Source organism: Aedes aegypti, chromosome 2, assembly GCF_002204515.2.
Source record: "Aedes aegypti strain LVP_AGWG chromosome 2, AaegL5.0 Primary Assembly, whole genome shotgun sequence".
In the NCBI taxonomy this organism is placed as follows: Eukaryota; Metazoa; Arthropoda; class Insecta; order Diptera; family Culicidae; genus Aedes; species Aedes aegypti.
In genome coordinates, this window is record NC_035108.1 from 188,919,281 (window position 1) to 188,947,076 (window position 27,796).

Genomic DNA, 27,796 nt, shown 5'->3' on the forward strand with positions numbered 1-27,796 from the left:
TGCAAGAATGCACTAAAACAGCCCTGTAAAGATGGATTTTTCCGATAAAATTGATTTTATTTTTCATTTGGGTTTTTTACAAAATGTATTTTACATGTTAAGAGACCCGAGGGGTCCTTCAACTTTAATTGTGATAGTTTTTGTTTGGCTGGTTTGATTTTGTGGTGTTACCCTAGTGGTGTTTTGGCCTAATGGGCTCTGATGGTTTTTGAAATTACAATTTGAATACCTAACTACTACTATTTACACTACAAAAGTTTTATAACCTAGGGGGGAACGAGGTCCCGGATGACCTGCTGGCCAGATTGGTGGCAACGAGCCTCAAGTGTTTTGATCTCGGCCAGACTTTGGACATCGGTTGTCCTCATTGTCGGAGGACTGTTGCTGATCATCCGAAGGAATTTATTCTGGGTCCTCTGGAGCCTCAGATGGTGGGTTTTGGCGCAACTCTCCCAGATTGGTACGCTATATTCGATTACCGGAATAATGACCTGCTTGTAAACCTTGCAGCTTGTACGCCAGGTCGTCATGCCAGACGTTGTCGAATGCTTTTTCAACATCGAGCAACGCCATGGCGGAGGATTTGGCGAGGGACTGAGGATGTTGGTTACTCGAGTCAGTTGCTGCACGGTTGAACGACCGCGTCGAAAGCCAAACTGCTCCTCGAGTAAGATGTTGTTTTGATCGGCTGCCGAAAGCAGCCGTCTGTTGATCGCTTTTTCAAAAAGCTTTGATAACCCTGTGAGAAGGCTGATGGGCCGATAGCTTTTGGGGGAGGAAGGATCCTTCCCAGGTTTCCTGATGGGGATGACTTTTGCTGACTTCCACGACGAGGGGAAGTAGCTAAGTCGGAGGCACTTATTGAAAATCAGTACCAGATGTTGGTAGAACTGGAGGCTCAATTGCTTGAGCTCCAAGTTCAGGATGTTGTCGAAACCTGGGGCCTTCATGTTTTTGAATGTTTTGAGATAGGCCAGCAATTCGTCAGCAGTGATCTCCAACTCCGCCGAGAAGTCGTTGGGAGATCGGTGTAGGTTAACTGTGTGTTCGGAAACAGCAGCTTTGTGTGGGCTAGGAATGTCTAGCCCTACATTGTGGGAGCTGTCGAAATGCCGACCTATCTCAGCAGCCTTCTCCGCAGGGGTTATCATGCGATCCTTAGAGTCGGTGTTGTCTAATGGGATCAACGGTGGAATTGGTCTGGGTTTGGTTTTAAAAGTTTGCAAGCACAATCTGGGAGAGAGTGTATCTTGTTGGAAAAATCATCGTTCCTGAGGTCCACCATTCTGGCCTTGATTATTTTGGAAATGCGATTAACTTCGCTTTTTAACGCAGGCAGACCTGTTGGTACTGCCTGCGTTTGGTGTTCCGTAAACGAATGAGATCTTTGGTAATACGATCGATAAAAAGGGTATTGCTTACCTGACCAGATGCTGGCACATGCTGCTCTCGGGCCACGGAGATGGCCTCTTTGACGCTCTGCAGCTGCCGGTCGATATCTTCCACGGACGCCAGAGGAGCCTCGTACCGTATGTTGGCGTCGACACACCGCTGGAATTGGCCCCAATCGACACGGTGGTAGTTGCGCCGGGAGACCCGATGCCGGTTGACCAGGGAACCAACTTCTGCCACCACCGGGTAGTGGTCCGAGCTGAGGTCCTGATGAACGGCAGGTTGGGAAATGTTGCCGGCCATGTTGGCCAGGAAGACATCGATGGTTGAGTGGGGCCCGGACCGGCTCAGGCTGGTGGGTGAATCCGGGCTCAGGATGGTGTAGTGGCCTTCCTCCAGGTTCTGTTGTAGGATAAGGCCATTCCTGTTTCGCCGGGGGTTTCCCCAGGTCTCGTGCCTTGCTGTCAGGTCGCCAGCCAGGATGAACTGCCCCTGCCGCCGTGTCAGCTTGGTGAGGTCTTGCTTTAGGGCCGCCGATGTTCCGTCGTTGATGTTGGCTTGCTTCGGGCAGTACGCCGCGATGATCTTGATTGGGCCGATGGAGGTTTCCACCAGAACACCAACGGCCTCGATGATTTGCAGCTGGAAGCTCGGCAGCAGAGTGCAGTTTACGTTCCTCCGCAGAGCAATCGCAACACCTCCTCCTTCGGATTCGCACCGGTCAAGCCGCACGAGCCGGAAGTCGGGGATGAACTTAACTTCCGGCTTGAGGTGCGTCTCCGTGATCACGGCAATATCGATGCCTTCCAGGTCCAGGAAGGCGGACAGCTCTCGGGTTTTGCTCCGGAGGGAGCAAGCGTTCCAATTGAGGATCTTGGTGATGGCCTCACGGGCCATATTTTGCGAGGAAGGCGAATACCACCGAGTTGGCGGCGTTGATTTGCTCCGACTTGGAACGGCAGGCGCGCAGCCGTTGGAACAAATCCCTGGTGTACTCCAGCATTTGCTCCGGTGTGTACAGGGAGCCGTCGTCGGAGGGAGGAGTGCCGGAGGCACTGAGTCCAGGATTCCCCCATCCAGAAGGGGGCGCATTCTGCACCGGTGGAGCGGCGGCGGTGGCCGCGAGGCGATGCTGAACGGAGGGGGCCGGTTGGCAGGATGCCTGCCGGCGGGTTGGTGGAAGCGGCGGTAGATTGGGCACCTGGTAGCGGGGAGTCGGAAAGTGCTCCTCAGTCAGCGGTGGGGGTGGTTGGCGCTGGCGTTGCCGTCTCAGCTTCTTGGCGGATGTTTGCTGGAGGATTGCCAGGAACTTCGCTCGTTTGGGACAATTGCGGCTGCTACCCTCGTGGTTGGCACCGCAGTTGGCACACTTCGGTTCAGTACCCTCCATCGGCTGGCATGTCATCGTGGCGTGGGCGCCGGCTCATTTGCCACAGTGGGGCTTCATGTGGCAATTTCTCGTCCCGTGACCAAGCGCGAGGCAGTCGTCACACTGCGCACGTCTCTCTTCTTCGGGCGGTAGCGCTCCCATTCAATAACGATATTGAAGAGCGTTCTCACCCTTGTCAGGCCCGCCATGGTGGTGGACCCCTTTTCCAGATGGGCCAGTTAGAGGTGATCCCGATGTCTTCCTCCTTGCGCTCGCCGGATGGGAAACACATTCGTCGGCTTCAGTCCAGCCGCCTTCATCTCGTCGACGATTGCCTCCGGGGTGAACTCCGGCAGCCCTCGGACGAGAACCGGTAGCAAGCCACCGGGGGCATGGTGGGTGTAAAATTCCACCCCTTTTGCCTTTAGTAGCTTGCCGGCCTTTTCGTAGTCGGCGCCCGAAGCGCACATGATTTTGGTGCTGGTGTGGCACAGCTTAAACAGCGGTCTGATGTTGAGGGCCGCTAGTTCGGACCGCAGCGCCGAGAGGTCCTTCGACGCGGTGAACAGTGGGGGAACCTTTGCGCTGGGGGGGTGGCTTGGTCCACAGGCAGGGAGGCAAACTGGTTGTTTGCCAGCAACCTGCTCTACGCCGCCGGGTTGGCATCCTCGTTTCTTGCGCTTTTCGTCGCGCTTATTTGCCCGTTGTCGGTCAGCGGGGCAGGGATCAAGACGGAATCCGCCTTCTGTTTTCGATTGCGACCCATCACTATGGGCCTCGGCTGGACTGCTGCTGCTTGCTGCAGGGAGGCTTTCTCGCCAGCCCCACCAAGCAGATATGCTAGCGCCGGGGAACAGTCGCGGGAACGGAGAATCGCGAGAGAGTGCACTTCGCACACGAAAGAAAGAAGGAAATCGAACTTGTGTATAGCAACTCAAAAAACACGACCATTCAGAACGGCAGTTCGATTCAGAATGATGCCTTGTAAAGATGGTATTTGCTCTAAATCCAGTCGGAACCAAGATGGTACTGGCGGCTCTTTATTGCTACCCCAACGTGTAGCTGGTTCTAAAATGTAAAACCATACAAAATTATGACCAAGCAATGGTGAAGGCGTAATCAATTTTGTCGAAAACATCCATTTTTGGAATTCCGCTGAATTTTCTGATTAAATTGCCAACAGCGCGTTTTAGTAGCACGTAGTAAATAATTGCTTGCAAACAATATCTTTCAAGCGCATTTATTACCTGTAATCTTGCGAATAATATTTTTTACTATTCCACGTTAAGCCTTAAAACTGGTTCTGGACTGAGGTTGACGGCTTTTCAATTTTACTCCCATTTGACAGCCACCCTCCACCCTTGGTCGGAACTAGGCGTGGAGCGCAGCAGGCTAGATGGATTAATCAGGTACACAAGGACCTAGAGAGCGTGGGTCGTAGTAGAGGATGGGTAGAGGCGGCCATGAACCGAGTGAATTGGTGAAATATTGTTAGCGAGGTTTTATAAAATTGTTTGAGAACCAAAAAAATAACTTGATAATGTATGACCAAATAGGGGATTAACCATAACTGATACACTTTCAGTAATCAACACAGTACAGATATATTTAAATCTGAGGAAATCCATTGGAAATTTTATACATAACAATATAGGAGATTTATTTCCGAAGTTGAGATAATATTACAACAGAAAAGAAAAAATATTGAGATTTCCAGATATTCATTAATCATAAGCTATTGTAGTCAGTTCAATCTACAATGTATCGCAATCCACCATTCAAAATCTTCAATAAGATCAACAGCTGTTAATAACCCATTCAGTTGCATTATTTCACATCAATTGCAAAGGGGGTCAATTGCCGTCGTAACTGTCACCGTCAATTGACAGCCGGTAGGGTGCGGGTTGAACGACTTTATGACCCCTTTACTAATTGTAGCATGATGCCCCCATCAACCCAATGCAACCGAACGAAACCGAAACTCTGGTCGATTCTGGTTGAACAAATTACTTAATATAATTTAACGCATGATTGGCTCACGATACCGACGACGCGATCAAAGGCGCGCACGTTCTGCGATCCGAATTCTACACGGAACGAACAAACTATACATAAGAGTGCTAAGCAGTCTCAACATTCGCTGGAGAGCTTCGCGGCAATGAATGAACCCCTCGCCGTTGAAAGTTGAAGCGAACATCGCCATGTGAAGGTAAGTGCGCGCGTATGGCAAATAAAACACACGAAAATTATGAATATGCATTTGGAAATTAATTTCCGGCTTATGTGGCAGCCCATTGAATCATACAACGAATTTCATGCTTCTGTTGGCATTGAATGTAGAATCAACGCCACCGATGGACAATTTCAACCACCTTCAGTTGCGGCCATTCATAAGCACTCACTCTCGTTGCCTCGGACTTTTTTATGCTGTGACTCAAACGGTCTTTCGACTGTTGGGTATCTATCCTTTTTTTTCGAAACTCTCCTGATGGTGATGAATCAAGAATCGTACCAGGCTTGGAACGTGACAATTTTTGTAATGGAATCAGCACTATTTAGTATTCATAAATGAATTTGTGTGCAAATCTCGGTTCTTGCTTAGTCGTACCATTGTTCGTGCTCCGATCGAAAGGCAAACCATAGCTATCTATGCCCAGACAACCGTACCGAAAACACGCTGCTGTTCAGAAAGACCATGTTGAGGGTAGTGGATTCGAATCAAACCGGTCGAGTGAATTAAAGTAAATTTTCTCGACTTCCTAGGGCCTAGAGCAATGGTGCTCATCCTGTGGCACGAAGGCTGCATGCGACCCTCGAAGCCAAAGAATGCGACCCGTGGAACACTTTTGGATAAATGAGTACCCACATTGCTCTCAAGAGTAATAAAATAGAAAAATTGGCAAATACTGATGTTAATTTTCATATAATCCGACAATCTAATATAATTTCAATCACCAGAGAAGGTTACAAGTTGTATCCTACGTTATTTTGCTGCACTAGCAGACTTGGAGAAAAGGTTCATTTGACAATTGATAGGCATTTAGAGTTCTCTATGAAATATGTGGCAAAAACATACAAAACCACAAGAGCGATTATTTTAAAACCTGGAACAAGAAAAAAAGAAATACTTATTGTAACGGAAAACATAATAGGGGTATTCACTTAATAGCGTAAACCGTTGCGTAAGTCATGCTAAATTGATGATCTTAAATATTTCATAGCATTACGTAAACTGACAATGAAACGTTTCAGAACGTTCAATCTCAACGATCTATCAATCTAATAACGCTTTAGTAAATTGACAATTAGTACAATGAGATAAACGACCACATCCTTATTTTGTTTTCTTTAAACGAATACGCTGAGATCAAAAAGAACTTCTACCATCAGTAATAATCAAATTAAGTAGAAAATACTCCATGCTGGACATTTTGACACATGAATTATAAAAAGCCGTTTTTATCTACGTATAAAACCTCATGGTTTGTTTCTTGAAATTTTTGCGCTACGAATGAAAAAGTGCTCTGTGACACCAACCCTACAAAATTAACGAGATAAGTAAAAAATAACCGGAAAAAGTGTTTGAGAATAAAACTGGGTGGAACCTAATCTTAAATAATAAATTGAGTGATTGGCGCTTAGGTTATAACAGATTGACTGCCAGGATCCAGGATTTGTTTCTGGTCCACCTTGAAATGTTGGGTTATCTTTTCGCCCTTGATTTTAAAAATTTAGTCCAACTGCTGGAGCCTCCACGGAAGCGGAAGTACTTATATGGAATTACTGGAAATCATTAATTCGCTTTATAATTATTGGTTAGTTTTAAAAATACTTGGTTGGGCCAACCAAGTGTACTTGTTTGAATAATTTACCTGCATTACTGATATAAATACATAACTTTGTGTGGCAATCATCAAATTGAACAACAAATTCCAGCTCAAATAACAACTTTTGAAATGAATGACTGACAATTATAAAGGATGACTAGAAAAAAATCGGAAGAATATTTCATTTGAAATATTTCATTGCTACAGTTGCACAGATTTTCAATTCAAGTGAATACCCCTAATTTATTCAAAGGTACCGTAATCCGGGGACAAATTGATCACAATTTTACAACTTTTTGTTGTGTTATCATTCGAAATTCAAATATTGTCAAATAAATTTCGACAAAATCAGTACTCCATTGATCTTTATCAGTTTATGAATTCGATTTTTAATGAAATAATATTTAACATATCAAAAAAAAATAGTTTTAATGCAAAAAAATAAAATGACACACTGGGGCGAAACGGATGATCATATAACAAAGCAGATCTTAGAACTAAAAATTTCCCTATCTACTAAATTTATTTGTATCACTTTACTGCAAAATTAAACTTTGAAGATCTGCCTAAATGTAGGAAATTTCCCATGAAATAAGCACATTATTCGAGGATTGCTGAATCCATTGCCGTTTTCAAAAATACCATAACACGTCTAGTTTTTGAGATATTGGCTGTCTAAAATGCAAAAATTGACTATTTTAGCCAACTTGTATGCAAGTTTTCCAGCTTGTAGGGGAAGACGGGGTAAGACCGCCCGCTTAAGTAATTAAATGCATATGTCAAAATCAAGAATCAGTAAATCCTTTTTTGACACAGCATGTCGTTTTTTGAAGGCATGATCGAAAAATTTCACAGGTGTTATATTAGTAAAAAATAATTTATTTCTTGATGCTTGAAAAAGTGATGCCTTATCACGATTTTTGTTAGCGACGGGGCAAAACCGCCCACCCACGGGGTAAAAGTGACCACCACGATTTTTGTACACAACTTTGCGAAAAAGTATATCAGTTCCCTGTGATTCTAAAATATATAATGTTTTATGGATTCTACATAGATTAACAGGGATGTTGAACTATTTTTAGGATTCATTAACTCAAAAAACTTAGACATCCATATTTTGGGAAAATATGCGTATTTGGTTTGAATTTTTAACAAAATTGATTTTATTTTACTCGAATAGCAATGTACAACGTAGTTACAACATTGAAAATGGTTTAGACATTTTGTTTGGTATAAATTAGGGATGGCGGTCTTACTCCATCAACAGTGGTCGGTTTTACCCCGCTGACGCAATTTTTACAACTATGGCCTTAATTCATATTTCACTTCACTTAAGCATATTTCACATTTATGTTAAAGCATGGACGGGTAATTTGTTATGTTTTGACAAAAAAATCCCTTCCGAAATCCTTAAGTGAGCATCTGTTAAATTTAGATCAAATTTAATATTGACGAGCAGTAACTTTGTTTTTGATATTTGTTATGAAAATTTAATATAATTATCACCCTAAATGGTTCGGAATGTCAAAAATATTGTGTTTATGGAACGTGCTTGGTGAACTTTTTAGAAAACCGTTATTTTCATGCCAAACTGAAGGTGGCCCGTCTTACCCCGGCGGGCGCTCTTACCCCGTCTTCCCCTAAGGCAATCTATTTGCTTAATTTGACACAGAAGCCAAACTTTATGTGTATAACAATACTTATCAACAAAGTTTACAATACTTTCGATGCGGAAAAGTTATTTTTAGTGGTTTAAGAAAAGTATTGCATTTTCCCATATAAGAGAAAAGATATTTGCATGGAGACAGCAAGCATGTTGAAAAAATCGGTTTAATCTAAATTTAATCGGGCAATTACAATCAAATCACATCTAAAATAAAAGTTTGAGTTCAATTATGCATGCTTTTAGAATTGGATCTCAAAAAAGTTTGATTAATTATACCTTAAATTTTATGTAAACATCAATAAAACCAATGTTTTATGCAACTTTGGCGACCTGTAGCTTAAAATTGTGACGTGCTGGAACATTTCAGAGAATGGCATCAGATTCAGCAACCCGAAATCTACCAGAGACACATAATTTGATCCTTGAGACAAACAAACATGTCATTTTTGTTACGCCGTGTAATCGGTGAGATCGAACTGATTATTGCTTAATGTTCTTTTTTTCCTCATAAGTATCATATATCATATTACTATTGTTTTGAGAAAAATAAAACAGATTTTTAATAATAATATTATTACTACACAGTGGCAGTTGGAATGTATTAATCCATACACACAAAAAAGACTAGAAATTGTTTACATAAAAATATCCTTCACGCGACTGGTGGTTGTAATGAAAAAATATGTCTTTAATGCGACTGGTGGATGACATGAAAAAAAAATCTTCATGAGAGTGGTAGTTGAAATAAAAAGAAAATGTTCCCTACGTTTGCAATAAAAATATATGTTATTAACGCGGCTAGTGGGTGCAATGAAAAAATACCTTAACGCGACTGGTGGTTGCAATAATGAGAAACAAATGTCCTTAATGCGACTGGTGTACGTAAATTTGTTCCTAGCAAGTAGTATTGATGTTGGTTGCTTAACTGGTGGTGGCATATATTTGTTATTACACCCAAAATAATTCGGATGGCGGATTTCCCTCCTAACGTATTAGGTGCTAAATCCACCTATTGATGGTAAGATTCGCCTCCTAAGCGTAGACGGGCAAACCCGTCAATTGAAATCGAGCACATTGGACTTGAAAATTCGAGCAATCTAAATGTCTACGCCCGACCCACACAATTGCACAACCAATCCGAAGCCGAATGATGGCATCGGAAACGCACACTTAGGCAAATGGTCACGCGGCAAATGAATGGTGGACATGTCAGAGGAATGGAATGAATATTGCAATATAAAACGCTTTATATATTGCATTTGTCACTTCTCCCATCAAGCCGTTGATAGGTTCGTGGAGTTATACGCAGCGAACTGGACTATCGAAATTCATACTTTTTGCCTTATGAAAGATGGAACGATTATCGCAATACGAACGCTTTATGTATCGTTTTAGCATCACTCCACACCAAGGCGTCGATAGGCGCGGGGTATACGTACGAGTCTATCGATAGCAAGGTCCTTGGTTCGATTCCAGGTTGCCGCGAAAACTATTTTTGTTTTCAAATTTCGGTTTCATAAGGCAAATTTATGAATTTCAACCCGATTCCTTGTGGCGAATTTTCATTAGGGGTTCCTATGTTTATCGATAGTCCATTTGCCTGAGTGTAGTACTGGTTAATGAATCGGGAGGTCCTTGGTTCGATTCTGAATAAGCGCGAGTGTTTATTTTGTTTTTATTTTTTGGTTCTTCAGGCAAATTTATGAAATTCAACCCGATTTCTTGTGGCGAATTATCATAATAGATTCCGGTCCCTGTATTTAGATAATCATTTTGCTTGAGTGACTATCGAAATAAGGTACCGTGTGACAAATGGGTAAAGGAAATCGTATAAAGAGGGTTCTTAAAAAAATAAAATGAATAAGATCTACTATATTTTTCAGATTGTTTCCTACTAAATCTATGCTATATTTAAATTTAATGTTTGTGCCAAAGTTCAAGGTAAATATTGAAAATTTTGGAAACTAGTGGGACAAGTGAAAATATTGTCGTTTTAAATGACTGAACTGAAACTAAAAAAATAATAGTCAGATCTGTGATTTCAAATGGCCTCATTTGTTAGTGTATGAATACACAAAAAAATCACACATAAATAATAAACATTTTGTTCTTTTTAAAACAATTTTCTTGAGTAAAGTTATTTATTTAGCAACAATGTTACTTTTATTGAATGTAATAACATCATCGAAAATCAAACACCATTCTATTTTACCGATTTTCTACTACTCATTTTATATAAAGTTAAGTTATCTCTTTTCTAAGTAATGTATATATTGCCTTTATCGAGCGGATTTAACCCGGTCAAAAGTGTTAACATTCTTGTACCTACTCAATAAGTCATTATTTGAACCTAGTATCCAAATTCATGCGTCATCCGTTGAAGCCATTCAGAACATTACGATGTACATGTTTTTTTTTAATTTCTTTATTAGTATCATTCCAAACATTACATTCATTTCTTATATCTAGGTGATCTGTGTTAGACAACGCTATCATCCTAATTTGGTAAAACAAATTTAAGATATTATTAACATTTTGTTAACAACATACTACATCTCCCTGGCTCTTCACCCGAAAGGCTTTGGGGTTTCACATATTTCGACATGTTGAATCCAACAAAAATAGTCCGGTTGAAAACCCCGTGTAACACATCGTGACCTTCCCTTGTTAGCTACCCCATATACCCGATTGCCCCAAGTCTCCGCCACCTTAGACACCAAAATATGAAAAACAAAAAAATAATAACAGTCAGTGGATTCGAAACCGCAACCTTCGGATCCATAAACATAATCCCACACCACTCGCCTATCACAAATTCTCATGTGTGGTGTTCTCTACATCACACATCATGGAACCATCTTGTCACGGAGGACAACCTGCAAGAGGAGCAAAATACAACACCCGTTGGACAGCCAAGTGCGAGAAGGGGTGAGATGATATGTTCTATAGATATATTTAAAGTACCAACGCGGTGCTGCGGGGATTTCTTACTTATACCAGAGTCAAAATCTATATGTTTGTATATCTTTATTATCGGCAATGACTTATACATTTGCAGTGGAAATAGAATTTCATGCCGTGCGTGTTGGATTGAGTAATATATTAGGGAGAAACAAATAAACACACTTGACTATAACAGTCGGGCGCTTTATAAGCAGAATTTTATCGTTGACGTTTGCTGATTGATTTACTTTTCATTTATTTACATTTTGGTCTCCTATTAGTCGCATGGTTGGGGACGGTATGAGACTCCTCGAAGTAGGAGACCCAGGGTTTGTGGGATTCGATTCGTTTGACGATGTAATATTGTAATCAAACATCTAAGTGTTCATACAGCAAACTGGATTACCGTAATTCTTTTAACAATTACTTATCAAAATAGAGGCCGTTGATAAACTATGTTATCATTTAGCGGGGAGGGGGTATCTAGCCAAAGACCACGGTCCACCCATTTGTGTTTCAAAGAAAATTCCACCATCAACTAAACCTGAAAGGTTTCATTAGCAGTCGGATGGTTCAAATTAAAAAAAAAAGTTTTAAAATTTAATATTTCATATCTTCTTTACCAACAACGATTAGAAGACGATTAAGATTTCTATGGAAATTACTATGACAAAATTTGAAAAAAAAAATGTTCCCCACATGTTAGTACTGTAATGTTAATACAAAATTATCTCTAAGTGAAAACTAATTCCTCAAACAATAATAAGGAACACTGCAGTAGAAACAAATCTGTTTGAGCTAATTTTGTTAAGGATTTTTGCAGAAGTTTGTCACACTATAATCTCACATTTCGCTTAGTAATAGCAAACCAATTCATAAATATCTCTTCTCCCATTTTTCAAATTTCTGTTTCATTCATGAACAAATGAAACACATGATCATTGGGCGAGCGGGGGGTTATTCGTCAAAACCACACAAAAGCACGAGGGGGGAGGAGGTGACTGAAAAGTCAGGAAAAATGTTCACGTGGTTTATGGACGACCCCTAAGAAAGATATGGGGATTGGAATTTCGAACTTTTTTTAAATTTAAAACCGCTCTTATTAGCAGTCATTTACATTTACCGTTATATTTTTTTTTGTAAAGAAGATGCAATAGTACCTAACTGGAATTTACAGAAATTACAATAAGGTTTAATTATCGCACTCAACATTTTACACCAAAGCCAGATTTTCCATATTTTTGGAATTGATATACATAAATAATAATTCTCAAAAAAACTTATGGGCACAACATAATCGCAAAATAATGGTGAACGCGTCACGAAATGATTTCTTCAACCCTTAAGTGGATTTTTTGGTGTTGGTGTTCGTTCAGAGGTTTGCCAAGCCGCATAACTATATAAAACTCGTGAAGATCTTTTCCGAACAATATTTTTTCTACATCCCAGAAAATTTACTTATAATAATAATGCTCAACATATTGTCGATTTAAAGTCATGCTTTAGAGCATTCATGATGTCAAAACTATGTATCATTGCTTGACAGTTATCGAATGAGTGCAATAAAACTTATTTTAATCTGCATTTTATTATGCATATAAAAATAAACACAGATTGTTTGAAAATGTATTGGAAAATATGAAGTTGGTGCAGTCCCATATTGAAAAATAAAGGCATACCAGTCTCCATATGAACTTTTAATTTAAATTTCAGCTGCAAACGTGAATTGTGTTCAAGTTTATTATTTTTTGCTGATCATTAGAAGCAAAATTAGTAAGCTATGCGGTTGTGTTAAATATGTCAGGAAGAAATGTAAGGGGTCATCCATAAATGACGTAGCTATTTAGGGGGGAGGGGGATCTTTACGGGGCCCATATAGCCGTAGTGGTAAACGCGGAGCTATTCAGCATGATCAAGCTGAGGGTCGTGGGTTGAATTTTCGGGTTGGAAATTTTCTCGACTTCCCAGAGCATAGAGTATCTTCGTTCCTGCCACACGATATACGCAAGCAAAAATGGTCATTGGTACAGTAAGCTTTCAGTTAATAACTGTGGAAGTGCTCATAAGAACACTGAGATGCAGGCTCTGTCCTCTGTTTTGTTTGACTTATAAACTTGGTTTATAAAATGATGATTCAGCTTCAAAACATTCATCAAGATTGAAAAGAAATCTGAGAAATTTTAGATTTTCTTGATAAATGCAATCAAACAGATTTTTCAAAGCTTTAAATGGTTATGTAAATATTATATTATATTCGTGTCTTAATTGATAAATTTATAAATAAACAAAATCAAAGTTTAATAAATAAATTAAAAATCAATGCTTTAACTACTTGGAGTACATTGTTTTCTCATTTGTTAACAAGTCATAAAGTCAGCCGTTTTCAAGACAATAAAATATGCTCTTTTCGGCAAATATTACATGAAACAAGATATTTATACCGTGTATTATGCATTCAATGTTGCAGGAGATCTCACTCAATCAACTCATCGATTTGTTTTGATGTATCAATGCTCTTGATGGAATAGCCTGAATATTAATGAGGACAACAGATTCGAGTGATATCGAAATTGTCCTATCATTCAATTTTATTGATAACTTGGTAATTTGATAACTTTTTATTATTTAACTGTTTCATTATAGGTTGTGTAGGTTTATTTTATTATGAAGAAAGATAATGAAGTTCAGCTGAAATATTAATAGAGATAAATAATTTGTATAATAATCGCTAAAATTTTCTGAACATTCCAAATATATCAAGTGTAATCTTTTCTATATCTGGCCACTGATTGCCAAATGGATTTGAATTTGGATAATAATTCATTTCGAATTAATATATTGTATTGTTCATTTTCATTGAAATCTATTTCCTAACAAAGAATAATTTAAAAAAAACAATCCTTTAATAACGAAATTTTTGTTCTAACTAAAAATAAACTAAAAATATATTGTACCCTAACTCAACAATAACGAGCTTCATCAATCCAATCAATTTTTTTTCACATTTATATAGTAAACTTGTTTGGATTGGTGACAACAGCAAAAGTAATACAATTTAGCCTATATGAAACTAGATACCAAAATTATGTAACAGGAACTGTGTTTATTTGAAACTGTTTTCCAAATTACTTTCGAGGGGGCCTTCCTTAGCCGAGTGGTTAGAGTCCGCGGCTACAAAGCAAAGCCATGCTGAAGGTGTCTGGGTTCGATTCCCGGTCGGTCCAGGATCTTTTCGGGTTGGAAATTTTCTCGACTTCCCTGGGCATAGAGTATCATCGTACCTGCCACACGATATACGAATGCGAAAATGGCAACTTTGGCATAGAAAGCTCTCAGTTAATAACTGTGGGAGTGCTCATAAGAATACTAACCTGAGAAGCAGGCTCTGTCCCAGTGAGGACGTCAATGCCAAGAAGAAAAAGAAGAAGAAGAAGAAGAAGAAGAAGAAGGGGGGGGGGGTGCTTGATATGCTACGTATTTTCCAAGGGGAAGTATCAGCATTTGTGACGAAACGGTACGAGAGGGAAGGGGGGTGTAACTTTCTTATCGAAAATGTCTCTGAAATTTTGTCCTGAATAACTAATTCTTATCACAATTCATAGATAGTCAAAATTAAAAATGATAAAAAAAAAAGATTATTGCGTTATAAAAAAATGAAATTTTGTTTTCATATTTTTCATGATAAAAAAAAAACAGTATATATGTTCTCTTGACTTCTCCAAACGGTTTACTACAATCTCCCCACTGAACGTTCTGTTCTAAAATCAACATATCGGTGCAATAATTCTTAAAATAAATTGCTTGCAAAAACTAATAGCCAATTTGCAGAAGTTGTTCTTGAGTCAAAATGATCGATTCATCTATAGAAAACTCTTTTACTATTATACTAAAACCATGGTTAAAATTTAATCCCATATATGGGGCACGGTTTCTTATAATCGGCTCATTCTGGGTAGCATTATCAATGTGGAAGTAGAACCGTGATCTTGTTTTCTTTGAATAGCACCAGCAAAAGATTCCACAGAGTTTTCATGTTTTAAAGACTATTCATTTTATAAAGAGGACACCTTGTTTATGCTATATCTTTTTTTATCATGTATATAAAATCCCAGAGTTTTCTGTCTGTCAGTAACGCTTTGAAAGGTTTCATTGAGCAGCATACAACAGCAATTTAAGAGCACAACAACAGTCAAATTAAGAGCACTGCAAAAGTCCATTTGAATGTAACAACATTACAATAGGGTCCTAAAGCCCTGTCCCAATTTTAGTGCCAAACGCTTACGTTCAGGCCTAAAACACATGTTTACTCAATTTTTTAATGTTTTTCATTTGTTTAAGTACAAAAAACATTTTTTCATGTTTTTATAGATTTTGTCACACTCCTTGATTTGAATTCAAATTTCGGGTGTATTTTGTTTTCCGTGTCCCTTCCGAAATGTCAGATAGCAACAACCCCAGTGTTAAAACTAAAACCCCTGTGATATTTTTGTCGACTAAGCGAACGTCAAACATGATCTCAAGTGTCAAGGTTCATTTATGGATCCAATTTTGAAATTAAAGTTTAAATATGATATATCCGTTATTTGAGCGAGAAAAATTGCTAAAGTAGTTGCAGTAATATGATCTTTCGTGTTATTAAATGAAAACAAGATTTAATTAACCATTTTAGGACCCTTTTGCAAATTGTGGAGCACTATAACAGCTATTGCACAGGGTGTTCTAGAGTTTTCCGGAGCTTTGTCCTTCCTAATTCGTATAAAAGTCACGATCTTTTTATCATTGTAGTTTTCCGGTTTTATGAACTTGGACGGTAATCAAAATGTAAACAAACCAACTTTATGCTGTTCGACCGCACTTAAATTCCGATGCAAGTTGAAAATGTGATTCATTACGGGTTTCGTCATTTTAATATAAGGTTCAAAAACAAATAAGATATTTGCAAAGGAAAGATAAACATGATTGTGGGCCGAATATTCTAGTTTTTTTTTTATTTACACAACCTTCTTGAGTCGATGTTCCATGGTTCGATATCGACTTATGAAGGCAAAATAAAAATATTTTTTTATGGTAATTATAATGGTCTCCTAAAAGAGCTTTCCAAAGCATTCCTGTTCGATGACTCGATATATTCATTAGTCGATAGTCCCCTAATTACAATTCGATTCGAAGTATATCGTTGACGATCGCCATCGCAGCACAAAGATCTATACAGAAATTGTAGCACTGGTTAATCGGGATTCAATAGAATATTCTAGAATTTTCAGTCAGATTCTTCTCTCTAATTTATAGAAGCTTCTGGAACTTTTGAAATATTTCACAACAGCATTTAAGGCTGTAATTATTTCAGATCAGAATAACGGCACTATAACAATGGAGTATGGTTAGAGCATAAATTTGGGCGATTTTGCGTTCATAAATATCATGCGTGTCTCAGCTTATTATTCATACACCAATGGCATATTAATCAACAGATTCATCAACAAAATTCTCTGTCCATGTTATCATTTTGCAATTGAACATAAACATTATTAATCTTTGAAAGAGGTTTTTGCTTGAAAATTCTTATGGAACGTGACTAGCCACGCTGGGTTAGCTAGTTTATCAATGAAATCATAATCGGTTTTCTGTGCATCGTAATACTATTATTTTCCTCTTATATGGAAATATAAGATCTTACAAAGAAGAACAAAGAAGTTTCGACAAAAACTTCCTAGAAAAGATGTTCTTCAAACTTAAACAATATTTTTCACATACCAAAAATCCGAATTTTTATGAATGAATTGTGTTTTGGTATACTCAACTATTATACTTGGCTCCAGACCTACCAATCTTTGACCATTCTAAACATTGTTCCTTATTCGTGTGAATTATAATTATTTTGATGGCTTTTTTGTTATAACACCATCGTGCAATAATATAATAGTCTAACGAAACTGTATACAGAAAACCGATTACGATTCTATTGATATATTATAAAGATATAGCATGCACAAGGTGTCCACTTTATAAAATGAACAGTCCTTAAGTAAGTTCTACAATAGAGAATGTGGCTACTCTGGTAGGTGATAAATTATTATGAATATACATTAAACTTGTTCAACATACGATGATTAACGCTTTCGATCCATGGTCATGAGCGTGAGAACCCAATAGTATACCACTGCACTAAACCCGCTTGTTGGTATGCGAGGTGCAAAAAGCATATCAAGTTGTACTTCCCCATTTGTACCGTAAAAACTGCTCGACTCAATGACCGGATTATCTGCCTATCAATAGACGCTCAAAAACGTCATGTCGCTCAGAAGAACACTTTTCCGCCATCAATAGACGCAGAAAACGCCTATAATGACGGTTTCAACTTTTGGGTGTAGCAATGGTGGTGAACACTTACTACCACGACTGGTGGTCGCTAATTTGTTCCTAGCAAGTGTTATTGATATTACTAGCTCGACTGGTGTTCAATGAAACGTGTACACTTGCTATCGTGACTGGTGGTCAAAAATTGAATTATTGCAGTGTTATTGATGCTACAAGCGCGACTGGTGGTCGCATATTTGTTATAAGCAAGTGTTATTGACATTGTAAGCGCGACTGGTGGTTGCAAATTTGTTCATAACAAAAGTGCTCACATGAGTGCGCGATTGGCGATCGTAAATGTATCCATAGAGTAAAACAGGCAAGCTCAACGATGTGTGTTAACTTTCATTTACAATCAAATAGATAAAGATACGTTATACCAAACCAAGTAATATAAGTCAAACAAAAAAGTTTTCCGACAAAGTACAGTGTACAGTAGAGAGATTTGATGCATCGGTGAAGTTCTTAACGATGTGGAAGATATATCCTGAACTCATAAAATCTTCATATGATTTTTGAATGCTATCTGGGCATCCAGAATGATACTCGTTAAAGTATTTCTCCAAGCAACTGGTAGTTGGAAAAGAAAGATTCTTTTAGTAGAGAAAACTGTGTACATATTTCAATACACCATCCAGCAAAGGCGTCAACATCATTTGCACAGATACTGTATTACAGATCGAACGGACACGGAGATGTGACTTTGAAGTAGAGTGGTATAATGGATAAAATCATGTAGCCACCCCATATAGATACCCGATTAAAGAAAAATGTCAGTCACAGATTGCTAATGTCACAAATGTCCGTTTTTCATGAAACAAGTTTCAGAACCCCGTTTTTTGTTCATAAGCCCAATTTTTATCATAAGAAAGTACCTATTATGCAAGACATCAAATAACACTGTTTTAGCAAATTGAAACTTTTAGAGGTAATGTTGAGATATTCTGGACGTATCGGACCCATTTTGGGATTTATTCAGTAGACCCAGTATATGGTTTCGAAATACATGAACTTGTAGTTTGAAGAATAAATGAATTAGAACATTTATAAAAATAGAAGAAAATTCTCATGAGGAGAAATATAAAATCCATCTGTTTCGCGAAGTTAAAACTATTGTGAGCTTAATTTGAGTATTTTGGATATATTCGAACATTCCTGAAACTCAGATCTAGTTACAAAATTGCAATGATTTATATTTGATATTTGGATTCCATTGAGAATCCTGGAAGAAGAGATGAGAATCCTATTTAGAAAATTTATGATGATCTATCCCGGGATATCCTGGGATGATCACTCAGAATCATCTCAGAATTCTCAATGAATGCATCGCAGGATTCTCATAAGATTATTTGCAGGATTCTCGTGAGAATATATTCATGATTCTAGTTAGAGTCCTTGCACGATTCTTATGAAAATTCTCATCAGAATCCTCTCAGAGTTCTCTCATAGTTCTCATTAGAATCCTCTTAAGATTCACATCAGAACCCTATAGGTATTCGTATCAGTATCCTCTTATGGTTCATATCAGACTCGTCTCAATTGTTCATTAGAATTCTTTTTTTTCCTTTAAAGGCTTCAATTATGGCACAAAAACTAATAGTAATTGTTTTGGATAATTCATGAATTACGAGTCTGCCAAGTTCAAAGCAAAATATTTGTTGACACTTCACGATGTATGGGCAACAATTCGAGCAACATCCGTATGGACTCTGTATAAGCTTTCTCCGTGTCTCAAAGTTTTGTTACAACAATAAGCACAAGTATGGCAGCTAAACATTGAACTTAGAACATGCTTTGCATTTTTAAATCCTACTTTTTGGATGCAAAACAAATTAATAACTTGAAAATAGTCCATAAACTATTGATGTTGAACGATTTTCCGCACCATATACAATATTACACACTATATTTGCAACTTTTTCGAAATTCCTATAAAACGTTCAACTTTGGATGTTTAAAGGACAGATTTGAATGAATGGTCAACATCGGCATATTTTGTTAGAATTATAATACATAAAAAATGAAGAACAAGCGAACACTGTATGTTATATATATATATTGCAAAAAAATCTTCCAGTACTGGTATTTTACCGGTACTACCGGTACTGAGAGTTACAGTACCGTAGAACCGGTACTCATCAAAAGGGGTCGGTTCTAGGAACCCTAAGGTAGACATTGTGAAATCGATGTTCCGATTCGTAAGTCTTGCTATTTGAAAATAGTGGGTTGGTATCAGGTATCAGGTATCAGAAGGCCGGCTCCAAAGGCACGTTCCCCACCAGTTGGGAGATTTGTGCCATCGCCATATTTGAGCCTATTTCATCATCTACCCGATGGGAGAGGAAAGGGAAGGGAAAGATGGGAGGAAATAGGAGTGGGGTCCCTTGAAGAGGGAAGATCGCATAAGCGAAATGAGAGCATGTAGCTCCATACCACAATGGGTTCGAACAGCGCCCTAAAAAGGGCCCTGCAAAACGCATGAGCGTAAAGAGAGCCTATAGCTCATTACCACAGCGGGTTAAGAATAACAGAATGTCCTGAAGATTCAGGCTTCTGTATTCAGTTTCACTTAATAAGTGTTTACCAAGTAATTGGAATCGCATTTGCGCAAAAACTGGACAGTTACATATCAGGTGATACGAAGTTCCATAATCGGAGTCACAACTATCACACACAAATGAGTCAGCACGCTGAATATTTGCCATGTGATAGTTGAGTCGGCAGTGGCCTGTCAACGCTCTGACCAAGAGACTGCAATTCTGCTTTGACAGATTTGTTAAATACTTCGCCACCTTTGGAGATGGCTCAGTAATATACAATTTTGTTTGACGACACGACTCCAAACTATTCCAATATTGCTTGTGCTGAGTTGCCGCCCAAGAGTTTATCTGAAGCTTCACCCAGCACTTCGAAATTGGAATAGCCGGCTCAAGTCATGCGATGCTCCATCGCGAGCTAGCTCATCAGCCAATTCATTTCCAGCGATGGAAGAATGGCCAGGTACCCATACAAGGTTTACAGAGTTGACTGAATTCAGTTCCTCAATTTGAGTTCGACATGCGATAACAAGCTTCGACCTTGAGTTGGCCGAAGCGAGAGCTTTTATAGGAGCCTGACTATCTGAACAGAAGTATATGACTTTACCCATTACGCGCTGTTGAAGTGCTGATTGCACTCCACACATAATAGCAAATATTTCCGCCTGAAAAACGGTGCAGTTTCTACCAAGTGAGTAAAACTGATTCAGCCTTAGCTCACGAGAATATACTCCTGCACCAGCTCTACCTTCAAGAAGGGAGCCATCAGTGTAACATAGGGGAAGGAGTGGTAAAATGAACACCTTAAGGAAATCATCTTGTTTCTGATACAAAAACGAGGACTTTGTATAGTTCTATCGCACAACATCAAAAATAGGGAAGTAATCTATAGCAGTGACATAGATTCAGACTAAAATAACAAATTTTTCACATGTTTTCATCGCTATCAAAAAGCGATGCAAATGTTCATTTTACCTGCACTATGTGGGTAAAATGAACAGCGGTTGGTGGTAAAATGAACACCACGCAAAAAACGTGAGTAAAACAAATATTTATCAAAAAAAAATATTGCTCCACCGCAAATACATTCATAAATGATTGTAAGCCATTGGAAAAGAATTCTAAAGGCATCATATTTGACATCATATCATAACGATATTCACCTCACTGAAAAACCTCAAGTCTTCCGAGCTAAAAGTTACGTCAGTTCTAGTTTTCAAACGTGGTTTTCTAAAATCTTAGTTTTCGTTGATATTTTCACTTCAATTGACATCCGTATCAACTCGAACACTCAGATTTATGCTCTAAATCGTCCGTGCGTGATAAAAATTCATCGAAATTTGTTTTTTCTCGGTAAAAGGAACGGTGTTCATTTTACCACCCCTGTTCATTTAACCACCACTTCCCCTACTATATTGTTTGATATACTTCTTTCTAAATAGCCAGACGTCCACTCTTCCCGTGAAGGGAATTGTGTGGTAAATGTCCTGTAAGGAAAGTTACAAGCAATTGTGAGATCACTTGGAGCAAGGACAATTTTGTCCCAATTCACCAAAAGTGGAAACAACGAAGTGTGTGTAGATCTACGATTCACTGGATTTTTCTCCAGTAGATCCAGTACCCATAAACGGTAAGAGCAAGAAAGTGCTTCTTGTTTAAGATATATGTGTAGTGGCGCAACGTCGAAAAGGGCCTCGAGCGCTGCTGTGGGAGTTGTAGAGAACGCACCAGACATCGCCATCAAGCACATCCTTTGGAGATGGCCCAATTTTGATTGGATTGTTCTCACTTCGCCCTTTTGCCACCACACAAGACATCCATATGCTAATATTGGTCGAACAACTGTTGTGTAAATCCATTTGATATATTTGGGTTTGAGGCCCCAAGTTTTACCAAAGGTTCGCCGGCATTGACCGAAGGCCATACAAGCTTTTTTGACTCTGAAATCAATGTGAGCTGTCCATAAAAGTTTGGAATCTAGAATGACTCCGACATACTTTACTTGATCAGTCACATTAATCTCAGTGCCAAAAAGACGTAAAGGTCGAATTCCATCGCGGTTTCGTCTTTCCGTAAAAAGAACAATAGATGTTTTATTCGGGTTTACCGAAAGGCCATATTGGCGACACCAACTCTCGACTACCTGAAGAGCACTTTGCATCAGGTCGAATAGGGTGCTTATGCACATACCAACTATCAGAGCTAGATAGTCGTCGGCAAATCCAAATGTTGGAAAACCGCAATTATTGAGTTGCCTCAATATCGTATCTGCTACGAGATTCCACAAAAGTGGTGACAAGACTCCCCCTTGGGAGCATCCGCAAACACTCAATTTTCGAATCGCTGCTTGACGCAATGTCGAGAAGAGATGTCGGTTTTTGAGCATTTGATGAATCCAATTGGTAATCATTGTAGGTAGCCCATGGTTTCGTGCGGCTTCCAATATGGCATCGAAAGACACGTTATCAAAGGCACCCTCAATATCCAAGAAAACACCCAAGCACGATTGCTTCTGAGCGAATGCTTTCTCGATATCGTATACAACTTTGTGTAAAAGAGTCACAGTGGACTTTCCAGATTGGTAAGCATGTTGATTGACATGAAGAGGCATGTTTGCCAAATAGACATCACGGATGTGATGATCGATAATGCGTTCCAGACATTTCAGAAGAAAAGAGGTCAGACTGATTGGTCTAAAACTCTTCGCTTCCTCATACGACGCACGTCCTCCTTTTGGGATAAACTTTACAGTAATATCACGCCAGGATTTGGGAATGTACCCGGTAGCAAAACTGCTTACAAGTAGCTTTTTCAAAACATGTTTGATAGACTCAAATCCCTTTTGGAGCAGAACAGGATAAATCCCATCCGCTCCTGGAGATTTGAAAGCAGCAAAACTATTAAGTGCCCATTGAATCGATTCAGTAGTTACCCCAGCCAACAATTTGACTGGTATATCGAAATTGGAACTGAGTTATTCATACATATATAACACCGAAGAAATCGTATTTACTGCTCAAAAAAGGCATATACATACTAAAGTGGAGGCAATATAGATGCATCAATCCGATTGCAGCAAGTTCTTGCAACATTATAAACGACTGTATTCAAAAACACATGATTTGACCGATTCTGCTATTCAGAATATACGACCAGATGAAATCATGTTTTTACGATTCTATGTAGTCATATACGAAAAGGTCTTGCAAAGAAAAAAAAGCTAACCGGATTCGAACAAGGGTCTTTTGATTGTTACCAGCGCCTTAACTGTCTGTGTCACTTCAACTAGTTTAAATGAGCTTGATTTAATTGAAACAGTAGAAGTCAAGAAAGACAATTGAAAGAGTCGACAACTTGGGTGTTGAGCAGCAGCATGATGATAAACTTTATCGAAATCTCAAATAATTCCAAGTGTTGTTCCAAACTGCTTAGTTTATTTGAAGCACATTTTTCATGTTTGAATAATGATGAAATATAAATTTTGCGGCAAATATATTATTATTCTTCGAAATGTAATGTACACATCATCACCAAAATTTTGAGATTTATAGTGGATACAATCATTTTTGTGCATTGTAATTGCTGCTTTGTTGAAACACATCATTATGTTCCCATTCTTAAAAAGCAATTTGGAATATTTTTTTGCATTTTTACGATTTCATAACTCCATATACGACTGTGTCCATTCCGCTCTCGTATATACGAGTTCAATATGACAGGTTTGATCAGTATACATCACTCTTGACGTTATATACGATTAGTCTGATTTCAATTGCAATAAAAAACATATATTGTGGCCGTGCGATGATTTTCATGATCAAACATGACCAGATATGCGACATTTATAGAAGGAACCGTGTGTCAACTAAACTGTTTATCTTTTTACGACTTTACCTGATTTTATCCGATATCGCACGATTCTGTTCAATCCCATATAAGATTTGTTATGATTTTGAGAAACATAGTTGTATAATGATCGCATATGTCGGAAAATATGATTTCTTATCATCTTTGTCAATTCATATACATATCGATAAAAGATTCCGATAAAGTTTATCTAGATATATGATTTTGATTGTACATTGATATACGATGTCTGGTTTGCTGGGACGATACTGCGAGCCGAGGCCAGAGACTCGTAACTACATGAAAAGACATTTGGTTCATCCGTAGATGCTATGTCCACACATCCGGGGAAGTGTGTATTGAATAAACATTCTAAAACTTCTTCATCGGAAGAAGTAAAGTCACCATTAGGTAAGCGAATTTCGTTCAATTGGAAATCCTTAGATTTTGCAAGAATTTTGTTCAACCGACTGACTTCACTCAAACTGGAAACATTTGTACAAAGGTTTTTCCAGCCGGATCGTTCAGCAGAACGAAGAGCCTTCTTGTAAGCCTTGCGAGCTGACTTGAACGACTCTGATCCAGCTGAACGGCGTCTGTTCCAACTCCTTCTACATTGTTTCCTGAGTCTAGTCAGATCAGAATTCCACCATGGGGTCCCTCTTGTAGTCTTTACAGACCGCAGAGGACATGCTTCTTCAAAAGCTTCCATAATGTAGGATGTTGTAGTATCAACGGCATCATCCAGATCACTTGGATTTTCAATGGACGGAGAATATCCATGAAATTTGGTCGCAACCAATTCAATATAGAGTTCCCAGTTTGTTGGCCGGGGATTCCTAAAACGCAAAGTCTGCGCAGTTACATTTGAATGTTCAAAGAAGATGTAGCGATGATCAGATAATGATTCCTCATCTGATACATGCCAGTTCGTCAACTCGTGACTGATTCTATTCGAGCAGAGCGTTATGTCTAACACTTCTTCTCTATTAGAAACCATGAAGGTTGGGCGATTGCCTATGTTAAGTAATCCAAGGTCTGTACTACTTAAGTATTCCATCAGACTGGAGCCTCTCAAATTGATATCCGAGCTGCCCCAGATGATGTGATGAGCATTGGCATCACTGCCCACAATCAGCGGAAGGCCTTTTGTTACGCAGTGTACGACAACTCGTTTGAAGTCATCCGTTGGGGATGGTTCATCATGTGGTAAATATACCGAACAATAGACGTATTTCCTGTTGAGGTCACCAACAGAAACATCGATTGTGACAGCACATAGAGTAAGGTGGGGCAAAAGTTCGACCTTAGTGGTATAATCAAAATTTCCAGGAAAATAATAGCAGATGAAACAAAACAAATACCATACAGCGAACCTTCAACGTATTGGCTATAACTTTGCTGAACAAACTTGTGTCAAAATATTTACCCATTTTTAGTTATAACAGTTTCAAAATTGATTGTCTTAAACGAACTTTTGCCCCACCGGTGGGGCAAAAGTTCGATTCTAGTGTGGGGCAAAAGTTCGTTGGCTAAAACACAAAATATCAATACTTTTATGCCAGGCATACTTTATACCAGCCGTAAACTTATGTTTGCCAAAAAATACACACTAAATTTTCATAAAAAAATGCCCAAAACAAAGTTAATTGTAATACACCCAAAAAATAACAGTTTTTCACAAAACTAAGTGAAAATGTAAAATTTTTGTGACATTTTTCGCACGATCAGGCAAATTTCGCTAAATTTGAAGATAATATGTAGATTTCAGGAAATTTGAAAAATTTTCCGTGAGATTATACATGGGTCGAACTTTTGCCCCGCAGATTCGAACTTTTGCCCCGCTATGGGCCAAAAATTGATTCCAACTATTTATGGAAAAACTAATACACGTCAAAGCATCCTTTTGATAGGCCTAGAAACGCCCTTACATAAAATATTGAAAAATATTTTACCTTCATTTGGTTCCATGCATCGAAAGTTTGACCAAATATTACAATATTTACGTCGAAAAACAACAAATAGCCATAACTTTTCAAAATCTCAATCGATTTTTATGATATTTGGAGTGAAAGTCTCTTACTTGAATAGCATTCGAACCACCATGACATTTCTAAGTTTTGATTTTTGTTGAGCTAGAAATCTTAAAAAGAAACTCTTGCCCCACTCGAACTTTTGCCCCACTTTACTCTACATCTCTGGTAGTTAACTCAGAAATGAGTGTAGCAACGATTGCTTTATTAACGAGCACGCATGCGCGAGGCATGGAGCGAGAGTTTGCCATTTCAAGCTTGCTAAAAGTAGCAAAAACTGGGTCCACAAGGTTACCTAGATAGAAGTTCCCTCTACGAAAGTAGGGTTCTTGAACTAGCGCCACTTGGGCTGCACCATTTTGCATGAGTCTGCAAAGATTGATCGTTGCTGTTCTTTTATGCTGAAGATTGATCTGAGCTAACCTAACCGTAGCCACTACCCAAACTAGGCAGGATTAAGCTTTTTGCAATCTCAGCACGAAAAAGACCAGCAACGAAAAAACCAGATCGGTATCTATTTAAAGTCGCCAAAGGCGAATGAGCACAGAATACACTGTGTAAAACGCATAATGCGAATCCATATAGGTGATAATTTAAATTAAATGTCAACATATTCATAATCCCACCCTTATTAAGCCTCAGGATAGAGACTGAAGAAGGGCAGCCGATTATCTCGGAGAAACACAAGGTCACCTGCACCATTGCTCCGGGTAGCACAGGAAGGACTCAATACTGTGGAGGGCGCCCTGGTACCCCACAGGCTCCGTTTGCGGTTAGGTTTTATTTAGACCCCCCTAACCATTCATTCTTAGGCACGGTACGCATCACACCATAAATTAGGGGTCACCTGTGAGGTGGACTTTTACCACCGGAACAGGCAGTCCGTAGTGTTGATTCTTAGCCAGTTGAAACAACCGCTACCGACACTACGCGGCTATCTAGGCTGCTCGGGAAAAGGAGGTTAATATTGATGATTAACTCCTGACGGGCCCAAGCAGCCATGGATGTTACAGTACCGTAGAACCGGTACTCATCAAAAGGGGTCGGTTCTAGGAACCCTAAGGTAGACATTGTGAAATCGATGTTCCGATTCGTAAGTCTTGCTATTTGAAAATAGTGGGTTGAATCGTTATTCTTGAGCAGCCGGTATTTACGGGTGATAGTAAAGACCTTAAGAAACTTGGAAAGTAGAAATCTGATGAAACAGTAACTGCAGATAATCTTAAACTAAAACAAACAACGTTCCCTTTTGTAGTGAAACACCAACTTCGACACAATTCCCCAACCCGAACATAATTCGAAACATCCATATTAATCACCAACATAATCTCCTAATTCCGATCAACTTTCGCTACCGCAGAATACTTTCATTTATCTACATCTCATTTCCCGCTAGGCTTCCGACGATCCGACCGGAGGTGACCATTACTCATTTCCACATTAGACGCGAAGCCGCCACCCTATGAGGGCAGACAGAGACTAGGTGGATGTCACATGAAAAATATTTCCATAAACGTGTGTGCAATAGTTAGAGTGCATAGTGGTCCAAAATTGGAAATGTTTGGCAAAAATTTCGCATACCTTATATTTTACTGTTTTGGAGCTGCCTACCTTTTTTGAGGCATTGTCAAAATTGTTTGGTTTTCATAGAACAAAATTTATGGTTTCCATACATATTAAAACTCTCAATTTATTCAAAAAAAAAAAAAGGAATGTTTAGGCAAATTTAGACAAACTTGTTGAATAATTGGGTTGTTGCCAGCTTTTTGAAAAACAGGAACTCTGTGTAGCGTGGGTCTTGCCCAAGCCGAAAGCGAGTCACCATC

The 27,796-nt window shown here is 38.9% G+C and overlaps 1 protein-coding gene across 1 annotated transcript in view; it reads right to left on the reverse strand.

The window, feature by feature from the left end:
• The window catches only part of LOC5577287, a 570,169-nt gene that overhangs the window by 378,768 nt on the left and 163,605 nt on the right, over positions 1 to 27,796 (reverse strand). The gene's annotated exons all lie outside the window — the stretch shown is intronic.